General features: G+C 41.2%; 2 long non-coding RNA genes across 5 annotated transcripts in view; both read right to left on the bottom strand.

Moving 5' to 3' along the window:
* The window catches only part of LOC133278855 (uncharacterized), an 82103-nt gene that overhangs the window by 31713 nt on the left and 30496 nt on the right, over positions 1-19894 (bottom strand). The window lies entirely within an intron of this gene.
* LOC133278856 (uncharacterized) overlaps positions 1-19894 on the bottom strand; it is a 41884-nt gene that overhangs the window by 992 nt on the left and 20998 nt on the right. The gene's annotated exons all lie outside the window — the stretch shown is intronic.

The following is a 19894-nucleotide window of genomic DNA, read 5'->3' on the forward strand; positions in this document are numbered from 1 at the left end:
ATGTCCAGGTAAGTAATGAGGTGGTAAAACAAGAGATCCTAATGCCTCAGACACCTACTCTGCCAAAGGGGAGGCCTGGCTCTAAAGTGCTGAAGAACAACAACGTGGAGGCAAATCAGTCCTAGCCTTCATCAGTCAGTGGGTTAAGCACAGTCCAGTGAAGCGATAAAGACTTTTCTAGACATCCCCAAAAGATCACGCAGTGGAAAGGTTCATGTTGTGCTTGGAGAAGGAATGCAGTGCTGCTGACAATATCCAGTTTGCTGCCCAGGTACACCACACACCTGCAACTGTGCAGTCCCACATTGTCTCTCCATGACAAAGGGGACCCTGCCCACCTGAGACCCAGTGGCTTGATACACTGCCAAGTATGACTGGAAAGGCTCTCTGCAGACCAGAGTTGTGAGTTCCACTCATGGCTGCTCCCAGGATAAGTCACTAAGAGCTCTGTAGACACTACCATGCGGCAGCACTGCATGAGAAGAGGACATCTGAAACTCCATGCATACACTGCAGAAATTTGCTTTACCTTTAACCTGCATCATCTCAATGAAGCCATGTACTATATTCATGTTCTGGGCAGTGTTTATTACAAAGGCTTTTTGCATGTGTTTCTGCAGCAGTCCCTTTCCCCTTCACAGATGTAAAGTTTAGGTCTTCTTCTCTCCTGGTAACAGTCTGGGCTTATTTATTCCCCTGGAAAGAAGTGTAAGGGAAACAAATATCCTTCGGCTCTCAAAATCAAGCTTATGAGAGGTTTAGGATAAACAGGCTTTGCGAAAAATCTCTATACAGATGAGCATTTCACAAAGAGAAGTCCTTAGCTGTACCATGAGCTCCACGCAATAGTAGGCATCACTGCTTTTCACATTAAACAAATCTGCCCTTGAGGTTTGGGAGGGAAAGAGGGCTGGGGCCTTAGTTGTGGGGTTTTTAGCACCTAGGTGACTCTAGATGACTTCCCACTGCAAACTGGGGCTCATACTGGTTGTTACGCCTTACACTACCATGACTTTGGTAGTATCAGTCACACACAATGCCAGAGTTCAAAAAGTCTAGTGATGAAAGAGACTACACAAGTGATGTCTTACTGATGCATTAACCAGAGAAGCATGACACTGAGATGGGCCTCCCCAGACTCTTATCTTAAGCACCCTAAAAATACTTGTAAGACTTTTAAACTGAAATGTTATGTTCATTGCCTCCACGACCTTGCCCTGCAAAAAGTCTTCAAAGTGAGACAGAATAAGTAGATTAAAAGCAGTTAATTCCCCATCTGAACCCTGTGTTGTTGCAAGGTGCATCTTTTGGGGTTTGCTTGCTTTTACCATCACAATTCTGTTTACAGTGAGGTAGAACCTATCTGCCTCACAACAGTCTCAGCACATCCTGAAGTCCCTCAGCATGCATCTTCCCCTTCTCAGAAGCCACACACTCCCTGCTGCTTTACAAGTCCCTTTCTGGTGCTGCTTTTTCTACCCCTTGGCTGGCACTTTGGACTTTGTAGAACGCAGGCTGCTGTCCTGGGAATTCTATGGGAAGGATAAAAAAAGACAACAACCTGCTATATTGTTGTAAAAGATGATTCACAAGACTTGCAGGTAACAAAGTACAGAATAACCATTGCCCTCCTTAAAAATTAAAGACCAACTAGCAACTTTAAACAAAATAAAGAAAAAGCACAATTTAGTCACTTTCCTAAGTGAGTAAGTGCAAAAAAATTGCAAAGCAGGGTGCTGCATGAGAAGGTTGACTCAAAAGCTGAATTTCAAATTCAAGAGAAAGCTCCCCTTGCCTAGTGACAACGAAGGGCATGGTGAATTTAGCAAACATCTACATGTGTTGGCAATATCGGGAAAAGCAAGTGGACAGCAGAAGGCATGAACATGGAGATTTCCCTGAGCTGACCTGAGCCAGAGCTTTCAGAAAATGGGGTAAAGAAATGTCGACCTCCTCTGGTGTTGGCAGCAGTCTCTCCAATACAGCCTTGCACTAAAGAATATTCCCGACTTGCACCACCAGTTTCTCCTCTCCATATAAATGTTCACACAGTCATAGCATTAGCTCCACTAAGCTACACGGAAACACTCAGAATTAATGTTCTCTAAGTTGTCCTGTTAAAAAGATCCACAACTACTAATTTTATTAATTAAGTTTCCAGCTATGTTACAGCCTGTTATTCTTGCTGCCTCTTGTTCAGTCACCTACCTGATGGCAATGTTCAATGGGAAACGTTCTTTTCTTTTCATTAATGGTAGGTATGTTCCCTTGAAAACTCCAGTCCTGCAATTTGTTTTTGCTTCATGCATGCCAGCTCTCAGGAAGAGAGGTTGGGGGACAACCTTGCTGTGGGAAAGACAGGTTGTTTTTTCTAAGAGATGTTTAGAGCCTAGGGAAAGTGAGTTGAAGAAGCATACAATCAGCAGGGAGAATAATTCAAAATAAGGGAGCATTTAAAATCCTTTCTTTGGCTAACACTGGCAGTAAACATCTCACTTGAAATACTGCAAGGCAATTCAGCTTGCCTGCATGGGAGAGCAATGGCAGAGCAGGAAACTAAATCCAGTAATTAACAGTGAGATTTTAGCTCTGACAACATAAACATAGCACAGCACAAAGAACTTTCTAATATTTTGCATTTCTCTATAAGAATCAGGGCAGAATTTAAAATAATGCAGTGGAGTTGGGTGAAAATCATTCAACGGCAGCTCCTAGCAAGGATCCTCTGATACTCTTTTTGGAACTCTGTGGACACACGTGTCTACATGAGTAGGTCATGTTCTGCAAAACTGGTGCCTGATGTCCTGGCTGAAAGAATTCAGAATTACTGCTTATGCAAAGAGTGATCTGAGGTAGATACAAGAGAAGGACAATGAAAAGGATACAGGACTTGCCTGATCATTCAACCGTAAGGGTGTGCTGAAAGATTTCTTTCTGAGCCTTCCCCGGCACAACCCCAAAGAGCAAGATACTGCAATGGGTCTACAGAAGCCTGATTACTGTGCACACCGTGCACCACCTTGGCAATGAAGTCATTCAGTAGTCTGACTAAAATAACATCTTCTAATTCTTTTTTTGTTGTAATTTACAGTCTCTCTCCTTTGGCTGAACCTGCCAGCCATCCTGGAGGTGAACAGAGAATGTGCTAAAGTTGCCAATTTTGGGGCCTGGTGTGAGAGAAAGCTTTTATTCCAGAGGTTGTATTTACTCTGGAGACAGTTAATCAAAGCTTTGCAGAGCATTGTAATTCTTCTGTTCCTTTCATATGGGTATGAACTCTCGGCGACTGATCCCTGCAACTCTCAAATCCCCACAATAAGCTCACTCCAACGTATCTTACAGTAGGTCTGATTAAGAAAGATCCAAGCTTTTTCAAAATGGCTTTGAATAATTAAATTACATCACTTGTGTTGTTGGATTTCATATTGGCACCATGGGCACCAGCTAACACATCTGAAATGAGTTTCAGGACTCTTTCAGCAGGACATTTAATGCTCAGCCCAAAAGAGGACTTAGATGGAGCCAGTTCCATCGAGGAAGTGAACATTTGGGACAATATAGTCAATATGTCTTAAAGTAAAATCAATGGACAAGCCACACGGAGGCATCCAAAAGGAGTGGGTGATAAAGGTGTGTGTCTCAGATCTGATTTTCTCAATTTGCTGTAAATGCTCTTCTAATAATCCATGTTGCCTCTGACCATACATGAAGACTACATGTACAGAATCAATGCCTGGTAAGTAATTTGTCTTTCATTTAAAAGTCACATGGAAAACTCTCTAAAGTACTCTGGTGACACCAGTAGACACTTTCTATTTTCAGGTACAGCTGAAAAAAACGATAAATCATTTCAAACAGCTAGGTTCTTGATTTGGTCTTACAGCAAGTCTGGAGTCTATGGCAAAGAAAACTACACTGGAGCTACTTGTGCTATTGAGACTGGCAAATTTAGTTGAAAGTTTTGTTTCAAAGCACAACATTCTCTTTTCATCTTGGAATTACATAGGGAAGAAACTTTCTTGATAAAAGAAACTGTGTGTTACTTAACATGCAAATATTATGAGCCTCTTTTGAAATACAGATACTTGAATAAACAGATTCATAAAGCCAGTAAAGGGTTTTTTTTTAGTATGGACATGGATGCCAGTTATCCTAGATAAACATTAAATATGAAGGTCACTAATTTATTTTTAAACTGTTATTTATTTTTTAAATGATTCCATTACACAAATGCAAACAAAGCACACCAGAAACAGAGTGCTCCGAGACAACTCCCCTGAGCACTGCCTGTGTGCACATAACAAGCCCAGAATATGCCTTATGGGCAGTGAACTCCAGATAATTTCAGCCTATCATCTCCTTGGAGAGGATGCTGCTGCATCTGGGTTCTGGGTGGTCTCCAGTTGCATGGAGAAACAGTTTTAATACAGATAATTTAACATTGTAAACTATTTCGTGACTCTGGGGAATGATGAGAGTGAGAAAACTGTGGTATTTAACCTTGTTCCTTCACCATCTCTACGAGATGAACCACCAACGACTACCTACATCACCTTCAGATTGTTTAGGCTGAACTTTAGCCAGTGTAAGCCAGATACTGAAGCTGGGAAAGGAGCACCATACACCAATCCACCACATGTGGTGGACAGGGCATCAGAGTAGCACGCAGAGCTATGGATTTGTCCCAGATTCACTGACTTGTGACCTTGGTTCATTTTGCCTCTACTTCAATTTTAGCTTTGGTAATATTCCAGCATGCTTTTGTAGAAATACCTGCAACTGCAGGCAAGCAGGGATATCTTGTGTGCTAAGATACCAAGTCTAAAGAGCAGTAGCAAAGCATCAAAGAGGCTGTACCATGAACTACTAACTGTAGGTTGCCTACACACCGAAGCACAAAAATAGCTCAGAAGTCAGCCGACCCCCTTTTGCTGCTGAGAAAGCATCAGCAGTACAGCTACGCTCCACATTCCCCATATTGTGGTCTACTGAGAATTGCCTCATCACATGGCACGTGCTCCCTGACTTCTGAGCTGTGGAAACCATGAACTGATGATACCCAATATCTTTTCTGCTTTCTCAGTATCACGTTTCAATTAAAATCATTGCAACAGATACTACGAAAGGACAATCTGTGCTCAGAAACAGTAGGAAAGGTGATCTGTGACACAGGCTTTGTGTTAAAATGTAGTCTACCACACACATGAAATCAAGTCTCCGAAAGACAGCAGAGGAGAGCAACAAAACCCCAGCCTACAGACCAGTGCATTCAGATGCATTAACAAAAGATCATGGCCAGCTGTAAAAAAATACTTGAACACAAAGCCCTTTTGTACCATCAGAAGATGATTGTGATCTAATAAGTCCAGCTCAATATCCACCTGAAGCACTCTCAATTTGCTTCTATGCTTCCTCACTCTTGCTTTCTAGGATTAGGTCCACATCAACATCTGCAAGAAAGCTGCTTCTAATTAAATGTGGAAACTCATATCCCGTGCACTTAATTCATACTGTGCTAGCATACTCAATGCTGATAAAGTAACAGAAGTGATTCTAAGCCACAAACTGCTAAATGGAGCCTCCTCTGCTTTGTAAAGTGTTGCTCTTTGAAGTGGCAGCATTTTGACTTGCTCTGTCTAAGACTGTGCCACTGAAAATCTACAGTGAAATCTGTGTCCTATTGAATGGCAAAACTCCTGGCAACTTTCGCAAGGCCAGGAACAGATTTAACCTCCTGTATCTATAGAAACTCAGAGGCATAAATTGCATCCATGGGACCTTAAAAGTCAGAAAGCAATGGGTGGCAATCATAATGAAGCTGGTTTTCCCAGGATTCTTAGAAAACAGTAGACAAATAAATAAAAATCCAGAATATTTTAACATTTCATTTCCCCAACTCCTCTTTATGAGCAGCTACAAGTCCTCAGAGTTTCCCACTGCCAGTGGTCAATGATATCATTCACAGTGATTTTTCTACACCCTTCATTCGCTGGCCTTTCTTAGGGCTGCTACGGTTTCCTGTGGGCTTTGGTTTGATCTGTGTTTTTCTTGGCCATAAGCTGACCTGAAAATATGAGGCTATTTCAGGCAAAAAGTATCAAAAAATAAAATAAAGTATGCTTTTTCAACCCCTATGGCCGCACCCCTATGCTTTCTGCCATTCTGCCCAGTTAGCATTTTTAAAACACATTTTAATTTATTTATTATTTATTTGTGCATTCAATTCAAACTCAAGGCAACCAGACTATAATTACAGAGGCTGTAATTTGGCAATAGAAATCAGGTTCTTTCAAAAAACTGCTTCAAGTCTATGAGGCTGGATGGGATCCATCCAAGGGTACTGAGGGAGCTGGGGGAAGTGATCTCCAAGCCATGTTCAATCCTTTATCAGCAGTTCTGGCTAGCTGGGGAGGTCCCAGTTGCCTGGAAGTTAGCAAATGTGATGCCCATCTACAGGAACGGTCAGAAAGAGGACCAAGGGAACCACAAGCCTGTTAGTGTGACCTTGGTGCTGAGGGAGGTTATGGAGCAGATCACCTTATATGCCACCAAAAGGTATGTACAAGACAACCAGGTGATCAGGCCCAGTCAGCATGGGTTTATGAAAGGCAAGTCTTGCTTGACTAACCTGATCTCTATCTATAACAAAGTGACGCACTTAGTGGGTAGGGGAAAGGCTGTGAATGTTGTCTAAGTAGTCTCTAGTAAAGCCTTTGACACTGTTTCCCACAGCGTTCTCCTGGAAAAACTGGCTACTTATGGCTTCGATAGCCATAGTTTTCCCTTGGTAAAAAACTGGCTGGATGGTTGAGCCCAAAAAGTGGTGGTGAATGTAGATAAATCCAGTTGGTGACTAGTCACAGGTGGTGTTCCGCAGGGCTCAGTACTGAGGCCAGTTCTGTTTAATATCTTTATCAGTGATCTGGACCAAGAGATCAAGTGCACCCTCAGGAGTTTTCAAATGACAGCAAGTTGGGTAGGAATGTTGATCTGAAGGAAAGGAGACTCAGGGGAGACCATACGGCTCTCTACAACTACCTGAAAGGAGGTTGTAGTGAGATATCAGTCTCTTCTCCCAAGTAACAGATGATAGAACAAGATGAAATGGCCTCAATGTGCACCAGGGGAGGTTTAGATTGGATATTAAGAAAAACTGCTTCATCAAAAGGGTTGTCAAACATTGGAACAGGCTGCCCAGGAAAGCGGTTGAGTCACCATCCCTAGAGGTATTTAAAAGATGTGGAGATGTGGCACTCAGGGACATGGTTTAGTGGTGGACTTGGCAGTGCTGGGTTAACAGTTACACTTAGTCTTAAAGGTCTTTTCCAACCTAAATGATTCTATCATTCTAGAAGTTCTTGCAAAAAGATGCAGAAGCTGTGCCATGACCGGTACCTTGATTTCTCCTGCCACCCAAAAGGTGCCTCCTATTGCCACAGGATGACACTTCACACCACAGCAAGGCATGAGTTTGGGCTGGAGGACCAGACCTCACAAGATAAACAGGAGCACCTTCCTGCACTGCCTGGGTGTTCCTTTGGGGTTTACTTTCCCATTGCTTTCCCCATGAACAGGCTCTGACGAGATGGCAGGATTAGGTGTTACTGCAACACATGCTAAAGGCTGTCCAGCCTTCCCTTTTCTTCTAAGGAAACCTTCCAAGCTTGCCATAGTACAAATTGACATAGTATTTCAACAGACTGCCTATGTCTATGTGGACAGCCAAACATATAATTGAAGGAGTATTCTGAATATTCTAATATTCAATTAGTCATATTTTTCAACTGGCATGGGTCTAACACTGTAATCACTTTATTACAGGACACTTGCACAGTTCCATGTGGTCTTTTTCTAATAATACACAAGGCAATGGCAATCATTTTGTCCAACTGATAATTTACATGGTGGCACCGAATCTAAGATTTTCCAGTTGCTAAAATGAATTTCATCATTCAATGAAGAGAGAAGAAAAAGCTCCCAAGTGAATTGTATTTCTAATGCCTTGAAAGCTGCACATAAACCAAAACAACCTACCACCCCAAATCCTGTAGATTTATTGAGTCCTTCTTGCATGTTGAGGTACAGTCATGAAGGAACTCTAAATTATTAAGGATAAAACTACAGTTATGGTGACTGATGCTACTCAGAACTGCATTACTTCTTACTGAAGAAAGACACATACTGAAGTCCAGACCAGCCTAACTGCTGCAAAACTACTTTGAACTAAGTGAAATAAAGTGATTAAAACAGAAAAAAAAAGGTGATAAAAACAGAAAACAATTTTGCCAGTGGGATATGGGAATTGCAGAGTGCGAGATACTATGAATTTTGTGCACTGTCTTCTGATAGATTTGCAGGGGAAACTGCTCTGATTCCGCAAAGAAGGTGAACATGAAAACAACCCTCTTGCAAGAGAGCTCATCAGTGTCATCATCACCCAGGGTAAAGGTGATAGCCTTAGAGGGTATCCATAACCTTGGTGATTCCTGGAGAATTTTAGTTTATGTTGGTACCGTCTACCCATAGAAGACTTGTGAAAGAGCTATTTGGACAAGGCCAGTGAGACAAAGGTGTCTGCCTCCTCCCCCCGCCCCGTACAGCCAAATAAGCTATACAACTGGTATTTGGCAGCCTCTTGTTCCTACAGCCAGTCATTAGAGATGCACATTTGAATGATTCTTCTTGCTGTTGCTCTTACTCACCTTGTTTCTGTTTCCTACTCATGCTAGGCAGCAGAGGAATCAAGGAAGGATTAACATTGGACCATAAGCAAGTATTCAAGTCACCTCTTCACTGAAGAGCCCACTAGGTCCTAAGGTCGGAAGAATCTCCCCTGTGAAACAAGCCAATAGCCCTCAATTACTCCAGCACTGGAGCTGATACTTTATGTCATGTCAGTACTTATCTTCCAGAAGAGGCTTTGTCTGAAGACATTAGGAGACTGAAGACACCCTGCTTCCTTTAGCATTTTGTTGCAACACATAATTACTCTTCATTTAGTCATTTGCTTCAACTGCTCCAGTGATTCATTAGAAAATGAGTGATATTCACCCACATGAATGCAAGCTCACAGGGCTTCAGAGAAAAGTATGCAAAGTTTTTTATCTCTGCTTTTCATCTGCAGCTGACTTCTCTCCAGCCTGGCTATGGCTGCTTTGATTTCACATTGGCCGCCTTCCATGCCATCTTTCACTTTTTTTTGGGGGGGGGAAGACTGTCCTGTTTCGTTGTGAGAGTGGTTTTATGCCAAGCTTCTTCTGTTCAGAGATGAAATTTCCCAAAGCGGTGCCTACTTCTCCATTCCTAAACCCTGCTTTAAAAACTTTGGTAATTGGCTTTGATTTTCTAAGATTTGGAGTATAAGGCATCTTCTGACAAGCGGTATCAGGTGCAGGCCCAGTTTTATGGAAAACATAGATCTTGTTTTCATGTCCCTAAATAGCAAATTAGAATTACAGGCTTTCATTTGTGGGCTTAAAGATCTTGACAAGAATGCCTATCCACTGGATTATAATTCCACATCATTTGGCAGCAATTGCTCAAGTTGTCATGAACAGTTTAAATCTCTACCAGTCACACAATTTGCTCATTGGGAAGTAAGTAGCTGGTTAAAACCAGATGGCACAGGATCAAAATGTCAAGAGATATCCGCATGGGACAAAGCTGGGTCTAATGGAAATACTTATGAGACCTCTAAATGGTACCAGAAGTAGGTGTGTGTCACGTAATGGTTCCATAACTTCACCAACTTGCTAAGCATTTCTGGCCTTTAGAATATTACTTTAGAACGGGATTCCAAACTTTCTAGATTAGATCTAATTAGATCTAATACATTAGATCTAATATATTAGATCTGCCATCACAATAATCTATTTTAAAATATTTCATATACTTAAACTTACCTATGTGAGACACTAACTTTTAGAGTTAGCCTGGATTATTATCCTTGCTGTAGAGTAAACCTCTTTTCTGCTTTTCTGGATTTTAGGCTGACATTTCTCCAGTCTCTAATCCCAGTGGCATTCTGCAGATTAAATGGCATTGATACCTGAAGCAGCTAAGTCATCAGGGGCATTATTCAGCCACAATTTTCTCTGCAGGTATTTAGGAAAAAGCTTCTTAGCTCAAGAAAAAATAAAATATGGCCCAGCACCCATACAGCAGTATAGGAATAATGTACGGGAACAAAAAGCTTTGCTGTGGAAATACTTCTACTGGGACTACATTAATTTAGGGGTCCATTTCCAGGGCTAACTTGGCTGTCTTGACCACTATATTTTGATAATGACCTTTGTGGTTACAGAAGAAACTTGTAATGAGGTTGAGATTGGAAACCAGCTATTTCACTTTTTAACCAGTGTCCTGAGTTGTGATCTATTCTTCCTCAAAACATTTACTGCACAGCACCAGTCCGTATCATCAAAAGTTGGTACTTCAGGACAACTAAGAAATTGGGCTTTTCCTTGCCCATGGCAGTGGGGGTTGGAACTAGATGATCTTAAGGTCCTTTCCAACCCTAACTATCCTATGAGTCCATGACGGTAACTGAGTTGCACTCTCAACACTTCCAGTTGCTAACTGGACCTCAGAGGCTTTAACTCCCCACACTCCTGCTGGATTACTTCTACCAGGGAAATTAGCATTTATTTGAAGTCTAACAACTGCTGTGTCTGATCCACTTGCGCCCCAAAGGGACTGCGGCACACAGGGGCTGGCTGACTTGATGACATTGCCTGATACTGGCTGCACCTTGGCCATTGTAAGGCCTCCAGAACAGTGGACAATATCAAGACAACAATGTACCCACCAAACAAAGTGGCCTCCTCCCCATCAGGCTCCTTAACACTGGTGTATGGCAAATCAGACTAGCCTAAAAGCTAAAATCAGCCAAAGCCTAAAAAAGGGCCAACAGTCTCTTATCTTGCTCTTTTTATGCTGCTGCTGTCACTCAGACTTGGACTGGGTTGCATGGGCTAGACATAACAACCTGACAGATGTTCCCTATGAAAAGTTTAAATTTTGTAAACATCCCCAAAGATTTACCCCTTGGAGTACCTTGTCATCATCTATGATGGAGGATATAAATTGTTAGGAAGCTGCATTAGGCTGATTAGATTCCCTTCACATCCTTACCTCCTTTTCACTCTAAGGTAGCTTACTGTCAATGCAGTAAAAAGCTGGAGGAAAACTTAATTTTGATCACTGCCTGCCAACAAAAACCTGTAGGCTGGCTGGTACAAGTCTATGACATTTCCTATATGTCTGCTCAAATTAGTGGCAAAAGATGTCCTACAACGTTATTCAGAAAAAAAAATACAAGCTGTAATTTTTTTAATGGGAGGTGTGATTTCAAACAATATTGGTTTTCATCTCAAAAGCAGCACTAAACATTTGCATCATAGAAAAGAAGAAAGCACATTTATTCCTATGTTTAATTTTAGGTATCTATCTCATGAATAAGGGACTATGATACTTCCACTTCTTAAATAAACCTTTTTTTTTTTGTACCACAGAGACATAAGTTGCGTGGAAATGACCATTTCTACACCTTACAATGAAATTACAGTGTTTCAGAAGAAGCATGAAGGTTTATTGAGGGGAGGAGGGTGAATGTATCTTGTGTCCCTTCCACAGCTGGAGTGGTCATACAAGACATATTTCTGTGCCATGTGATGCTTCATCACTCTCAGACCCTTCTTGGTCATGCAGCTAGTACAGCTAGTGGTACAGCTAGTTTTTCCAGACATTGTTTTGCCAGGCACAAGCAGTGGAGGTGAGAGGAAACACTCTTCAGAAGTGGTCTTTGAGATGTACTAAAGGGCAGCCATCGAGATGGTCTTAAAATAAGGTTAAGGAGAGCCACTTTTAAAAGAGCCATTGCTCTTTCCTGTTGTTGCTGTAGGGGAGGGATTTGCTAGCATGACGTCTCTGTGATATGGGATAACATCTTCTCCTGTGGGAACTGAAGCAATATGACTTTATATACTAAGAATTGTCCTTCAGACGTTCATCTTCCGCTCCCGAGTCAGAAAACAACTGTGGCATTAAACATTACTGTCTTAGGGATGCAGTCTGTACGCCTTCAGTTCCCTACAGGCACGTCCTGTGTTAATCTAGGATAACTCATGTTACTACAATTACTGGAAAGCTTCACAGAAGTTAGGAAAAAAAAGATCAGTGTTAAGTGAAAACAATCTTGAACTAACGTTATGCTACAGCATCAAAATGTTCCAGATGGACTGTAATGACCAAAAGTGCAGAATGTCAGCTATATTGGAAGCCCCTGCTGAGTTTGATTTGTGGATTTTGATTCCTTCCCCTCCTCCCCTTTGGTCTTCTTCACCCCCACCTTATTTTTATCATGTCCTTTTTACCAGTGTTCTCAGAGATCCTCATCTGAGTTTGGTTCCTTTGGAACAGAGCCCTGCACATAAAATTATCTAACGCAATCTTCCTTTTATTCTAATACTGACATTCATAATTCTCTAAGGACTTAAAAGAAAAAGCAGGACTAATATCAATTATGGGAAAAAGGCTTTTATAAGCTGAAAAGGCGTTTTGATCTGTTAAAATAAAATTAAAAAAAATCAGCCATTTGCGTAACATTTCCCAGGCTAATCCCCAGCATAATTCAAATGAGATGGTTTAGCATACAAAAATTAATAGGAATTCTTTCTATGGGATAAACCCACAAGGTTTTGTTTATTTAAAATAATTGCAGCTGTGGGATAAAGAAGTTGAGCTGTACCAAACAACCAGTCTCTGTTCAGATGTCACAAAACTTGCTTTTTTTTCATATTTTATAATCACCTTTCTATTCTAAAAAGAATGAAGTCTAGGAAATCTCAGTTGTTGACTATTTCAGATATTTGAAAGACAGAAGATCACTTGCACTCACTTTCAGAGTACAGGAAGGGACAAAAAGTGATGCCTTGCACAAGAAAGAACATCCTCCTCCTCCTTCCCAGACAAGTGTAATAATAGCCCTCTGCAAGCTGTCTTCTGAGAGCAGGTTAATGCTCTAACTCCACAACTATCCAGCTATGCCATTACAACTGGGAAGATGCTATATGTGTGGTATTTATGATCCTCCAATATACAAGACAACTTTAATTAAACATAAATGTTTGTGGTAAACTGCCACTTGAAAACACAACTATTTTAGAAATAGATCTAAAACCTAAGAACCATGGTTCTTCTCCTCACTTCTATCTCTGCTTTCACTTCTGTGCATATCAACGTAAAACCACCATATTTCACTTACAGGCTAACATTTGGGAAGATTAAGCTTAACTCCCTGCATTGCTCAAATTTCTACATTCCTCCATGTTCACTTAAAGAAATTGCCAAACAAATAAGCAAAATACTTAAGTCTTTTTCCGCTTCCCTGAAGAACAGACTAAGAAGTCATGAGGTCTGGTAGCCATATGTTCCTTAAAGCTGGGACAGTTCTAAGAATCATGAATCTAAGTAATACTTTTATGTTGTGGTTTTCTTGTTCAAAGCGAAGAGCAGAGACCTAATCCATCCCCTAAGCACCTCTGAGTTAGGGCCAGGACTGGGACTGGGATTCACACTTCTCCAGTTCTTGCCCTTGCTGCTCTTCTACATCAAAGCATGACTATTTTAAAGTTGTGTGCTTACTGTCAAATCAGATACTTTCCCAAAGCTCATGGACCCTCTAGCCCTGTTCCTCTTCTGCAACTGAAAGACTCCTCAAGCCCCACTTGGAAAACTCATGGGCAGTTTGTCAGAGGACAAGTGATCTGAATCAACTGAGTTCTTCTGCATACCTATTTGAGGAAAACAAGGAAAAAGATAAAACAGACACGGATGCGAGACTGTGTGATGCTCTCAGCACCATCTCATGCAGTCTTACCACCAGCTGTGGTTAGTGCACAGTGACAAGCATCTCTCTTTCTGTCTGCACTGTGTTCACTTGAAACAATCCTCATATGAGGATGGATAGCCTCATGTGAGATTCACTGGGAATGTAGGCCCATGTGGTGTCTTCATGGTATCTGCCAGCCAAGTGGCAGGGCTAGCTGGCAGGAATGAAGTGGTAAAAGCTGAGTTTTTCCTTTTCATGCCTTTAAGAAGACTGTACTCCTAAGGGATAAAAGAGATCAAGAGTTTGGATAGTGTGCTTTCCTATAAATTAAGCATCAATTCACCTTCAGTGCCAGTGAACTGAAATCATGTTGGAGAATCATAAATCTCCCATGTCTACGGATAGCTGTAAGCCATACCTATGCCTCTGGGGTTAAGTAGGTGGGCTGAGAATGAGTTGTCAGGAAGCTTCAGATCTGAATGCTGAAAGGGGATAGTGAAACCTCAAAAACGCTGCTTCAAGCTACCTTTTTTCTCTCACTGCTGGATCCAGTTTGTCCAGCTTTATTTATTCTGTCCCTTTGTAATTCCCAAAAGAATATCCTGGTCTGCTGCCATATGTACTTCCAGTTGAAAGCCAGAGTTTCCTAGGCACACATAAATTGAAATGTGTGGAAGCAACATTAACACTAGCTTTCCCAAAATTTATGCTATGCTATCAATGGAACAGACAGTAGCTGAAGATAAGACTAATGCATTCACTTTTCATCAGCAAACTTCAAAATAGGTCATTTTTTTGTGAGCGTGATGTTACCGTAGCTCTTTAAATCACATGGAAACACAGTCTGTCACATTAGCATACTCCAGTAAAGTATAATAAAGTGTTTTCCTGCATTCAGGTGAGCACGGACTGCACACAGCTGACAGTCAAACAAGTAAAATGTTTTAGCATTAATCTGTTTCTATTGAGTTGAATTGATATATCTCAGAATATTTGATGTTCATAGATTTTACAACCACTAGAAATACAGGCTTTTAACTTTTAAAGAAATATATGCTACTGAACTGGATTGCTGCAAAAAAAATAGCTAGAAATTATAACCAGTGTTTGTTTCCAAGGTTCAGTCCTTCCAGTTTCATACTCTGCATTTCAAATTTTTAATTCAATCATATTATTATAAGATTTATGATTCCTGAACACTTAAAATCACACAAAGGACTCACAAAGCTACTTGACTATGCAATTTCTTCCACATCTTTCTGATGCTTCATTGATACGGAGTAACCAGAAAACTCTTCTCTCCTTTGTGTTGCTGTATACCACACACAGCACAGTATGAACCACAGATATAGCCAGACTTCTTTTTTCTCTTTAAGTTTAGCAAACACAATACACTTTGAAGCATAACTCTGAGGTCTTTAGAGCTCACTGATCTACCACTAGCTTCTTCTATGAATACTCTGCAATGAATTGGTTTCTAACCTCTTACACCAAAAAAGCTACCAAACCCCCTTCAGACAATTTAAAATGTTCAATATTTCTGTAAGTTCAACAGTCTAGGGAACATAAGCAAGAGGAATTGTCCCCATCAAAGGCAAACAGATGTTGCTATAACCTTTTGAAAAAAACCTGCTCTTAGAAGTGTTATAGTAAATATGTAAATATGCTTTGAAATCTAATATCCTTCCTGAAGTGAAAGCCCTGGAGTACAAGGGCTCTTTGAGAGTATGTTTTGGTTTCATGAGATCGTACATATGCGATACTGAGCTGTGCCCAGCACAGCCAAGAGTCATCGCTACCATACCTTCTTGCAAGAAGATTGCAGGGAGGAGAGATGTCCCAGTGAAAGGAATGGATAAAGAATGTGTGTGCACCGTGACAGCATCCAAAGGCCTCTGACCGTGGGTTAAGAATCTATTAGCCCAATGAGTAATCTATTACCATGAGTAGATGTTTTCTGCCTTAATGGAAATAATCTGAAACATTTTCTATGTGTCTTCCCTTCTCCCTCATGTGGAATTCCCTCACCTCACACAGCTTTTCACCTACCTGTTCATTATGTTTCTGCTTCCAGGAATAAAAGATTTTAGAGCTGACATAAATTACATTGTCAGAGAGGTTGTATTGCTCTCCATCAGCTGAGCTCCTTATGTCTCCCCATCCTTTGAAAATAATTCATCTCACTACTGCTTTCACCACAGCAGTCTATACAGGCTGGTGGCTTTGATGGATTTCCCAGGAAGTGGGATCATTAGGCGAATCCCAGAAAATGACTGCCTTTCCCAGCCAGAGTCTGAATTGCACAAAATTTCCTCCTCTGGCTGTCCTGCACTATCAGAAATCAGTTGTGCTTTTATTTTCTATTCAGAGAGAAATAATATGTTCAGAGAGAATAAATATGTTCTTCTCCCTCAGAGGGTTCTGGCTTCAGTACACTGAAGAGGATTGGGAAGTAAGAGCAGACATTGCTCTTTGTCCTCCAGAGGCTGTTTCTAATTGTGGAACATGGGTTGGTGCTGTTACAATGAGTAATATCCCAGCAGTGGTACAGGAAAGGGCATTTCTAGGCCAGGAGAAGAGCAGAACCAACTCAGATGTTTCACAGGCTTGGGGAATTCAGCAACAGCAGATACACAGGTATCAGGTGGACGAGACCACAAGGTGCTCTACAACAGGAAGGCACAGGTTGATGAAAAACTGCATTCTGCCAGACCAGTGCACTGAAAAAGTAATCTTCAAGGGTGCTATTTTGCTCCCACAAGCAGCCAGTCTGAACAGTGGGTAGCTCATGATCAGCTTGAATGACTGAAACCAAATCGTGTTACAAAGCATTTCATCTTCTGTTCAATTCATGTCTCATAAATTTGAGGCAGGGGATTCATAAGCTACCCATTGCTTGTGAAGTATCTCCCACAAATATTCCTTTGGATTACCTCCAGGGGAAAGAGCTCTCTCATTTTCAATTCTGTCTGTTAACTCCTTCCGAAACCTAGAGATGACATCTGGAGAGTTTTTATGCAGAAAACTCTAACAACCCTTTGCTTTGCGGGTGTAACCTCACCATTTCAAAGGGCTTTCTCCTCTAAGGGGTTGCAAAACTCCTCCTGTTCCTTGATAGGGCTTTGTAGATTGTGCAGTAATGCTCATCCTGGTGAGGGCCTGGGCTGAGATGTGACCCCTGAGCAACACAAGGAGGCTCCTGGAAAAGTTCCCACCATGGCTCTTTCCCTGGCATTTGCCCCACATCAGAGCTGGCCTGGAGCACCAGCGGGCAAGCCTCAGGGAAGAGCCAGGGGAAGCAGTTGTAGAAAAAGTGTGAAGAAGAAAAAACTGTTTGGTTTGCCATGAGAGGAAGCACAAGCAAGACAGAAAACAATTTATCTAATCATGCTTCGAATTTTCATTATGGAAAGCAAGGGCAACATGGAGAGCACTGCAAAAATCCATCACAGACCAAAATCACCCAAACTCCAGCCTCGTCCTTTAGTTTTGCCTTTTCTGCAATCATAGAGGGGCTGGAAATTTTGGTGGGAGAGGGCCCTCATCTGCACTGTACTGATTTGCAAAGGCAGTCATCCAAAAATAATATTCTGGGTCGAGTTCCTGGAGAGGGACATTGAGGTTTTGTGGCAGGGAAAAGCTGGCAACCGTGACCCTGATCTGTAAAACTCTTCCTTCACCCCTTACACATTTATTGGCTTGTTTTCACACCTTGCCCACTTTGAAGGATTATATACAGAAACATGATGCTGTCTGGAGCTTCAGAGTTTTCAAAGCTTGAAGCAATTCCTTGCCTCCCCAAACATCCAAAAAAGGTCGTATCTGCCTTGATTTCCTTCCTAAATTTTTCCTTTTTGTTTTAGAAAGAAGTGTGCCACTTATGCCTATTCTAACATATCCCTCTTTACTCAACAAAAATGCCATATCTAAAGCTTTAACTGCCATATGTCCTATATAGACATATGAAGCATATTTCTTTTTTATTCATATTTTATTGGAAGCCTTACAAAGCATACAGAACAGATGCCAGTACATCAAATTCATCATGCCGAGCCTTGATTATACAGACCCCGAAGCCCCAACACTGCCATACAATCCTTCCTTTCAGGAAATAAAAGCCAAAGACCAGTTTTCCCACAGGACCACTTGCGGGTATAAGCTGAAGCCCTTATTATCGGAGGTTCCTTGGATACGATTTAAAGCTTGAAAGTCCCTCGTATAGCTGTTCACTCATCATAAGGTACTTCTCAAAGTCTAGGCATGCTGCTAAAAGTAGGAACACCCGTCCAAAACCATGGAAGCACTCAGCCAAGTATCTGCTTCCAACATAGTAGCAGCAGCCTTCTCTTTTTCTCTGAGTGAGAGTGCAGCAGACGAGGAGAGAGATAAGTGTACAGAGAATGCAACATTCCAAATGCCACCTACCAGAAGTTGCTACTATGTGCAAAGAAACTTCATGCTACTTTCAATGAAATTTGGTTCAGGGTTGTCACCTGAACCAAATCTACTTTGCAAAGAAGAGATAAAGTAGTTCCTGAGGGCTTGATGTGCTATGCCATGACAAAACAATTAAAAATAAATGAATAGAGCAGAGTCTCACTGGTCTAACATTTCCTCCTATAGTTTGTGGTGCAAATCAAAGCAGGCATGACATCCTCCGAAATTTTAGCTTTATTTACATGTGTTTGGGCTGACCATGTTTACTCACTCGGGGTTTCACTCCACCACTTGTTAATGCATTTGGCATGCTCTCATGTAAATACATCAAGGATTTCAAAGGAAGGTCATTCTCTATTCCGCCCTCCATGCAGAGGGAACACGCCAGAACTAGGCTGAGGATGTGGAATGAGATCACTCGAGATCAGAGTCACCATGGGTGGGTAACGATGAGGTTACCCCTATGGTGTGTGTAGATGCATTCCAACCCCTTATTACAGTTATGATATATTCACAGGAACACAGCAAACCAATCTTTGAAACTGTTCCTTGATTTCAAGTCTACTTGCTGCTCTATGGAAGCCACTCTTGCAGTGATTTTTCTGCTGATGTAAATGGCAGCATTAGGGGAAGTGGTGGTGGTGGAGTAGGAATGGAGGAATACAGAAAAGAGAAAGCAAGGAAAGGAGGGCAGAGGAAAATGATAGAAAACTAGGGCTCCACCATGCATTTGAAAATGTAACTTCAGAACAATTCTAAATCCCTGTTTATAAATCACTATTAGGAGTCAATTGTGTGTGTGGATCCCAATACTTCACATGCATAGCCAGGTCAGGTGAGACTCTCATCAGCTTCACTTCCCTCAGAATCAAACCCTGTCAAGCCTTGTGCTACCTTTTTTGCTATTTAGAGCTTTTTGGTCAAACAAGAGCTTCTTGAAACTCAGCCAAGCACTGGAGCTTGCAAAAATTTCAGTTTCTTGACCAAAAAAGGATTCGGTGTTACACAAGTGAGGAGGAGGAGATGCCTCTATCAACCATAAAGTACCTGCACCAATTTACTTCCTCTGTGAGTCCAGGCAATTGCACTGGTCTTGCTGAGGCAATACTCTGCAACGCATAAACATCAGTTCTGTTCCCATCTGACGTGTATTTTTTTATATTTATTCTGTGCTGTTGTGGGAACAAAGTCTACATTGGTTTTTAGGTTTATTTTTTAAAATTTATGGTAAAGAGTTGTGAATTTATTTTGCTTAGAATAGAGCTTTCTTTCTTTTAAATACATCTGGCTAGTTGGCATAAAATATAACTATAGCTGCCTGAATCCCTAGAGTTTAAAGACATATTTCTGGTCATAGGGGATTTAGCTCAAAATTTATTTCAGGATTATGCTTTCAATGATTAAGGAAAAATAAAATCCATGCAACACTTACTATTTTCTATTTAAAATCTGGAAACTGCTTTGAAAAACCCAGCCAGCAAAAATAAAAATGTTTTTAATTGTTAAAGATTATTGTTAATCTTTCACATCTTAATAATGAAGTTATCTTTATAGAAACTGCACAGATCTGTGAAATGCCTGTTTGCATAAAATAGAAGGATTTGTTGAAGTCACACTTCAGATGTG

The sequence above is a fragment of the Pezoporus flaviventris genome, unplaced genomic scaffold, assembly GCF_033815535.1.
Source record: "Pezoporus flaviventris isolate CSIRO_AGI_PZ_B2104156 unplaced genomic scaffold, CSIRO_AGI_Pfla_v1 ptg000070l, whole genome shotgun sequence".
NCBI lineage: Eukaryota > Metazoa > Chordata > Aves > Psittaciformes > Psittacidae > Pezoporus > Pezoporus flaviventris.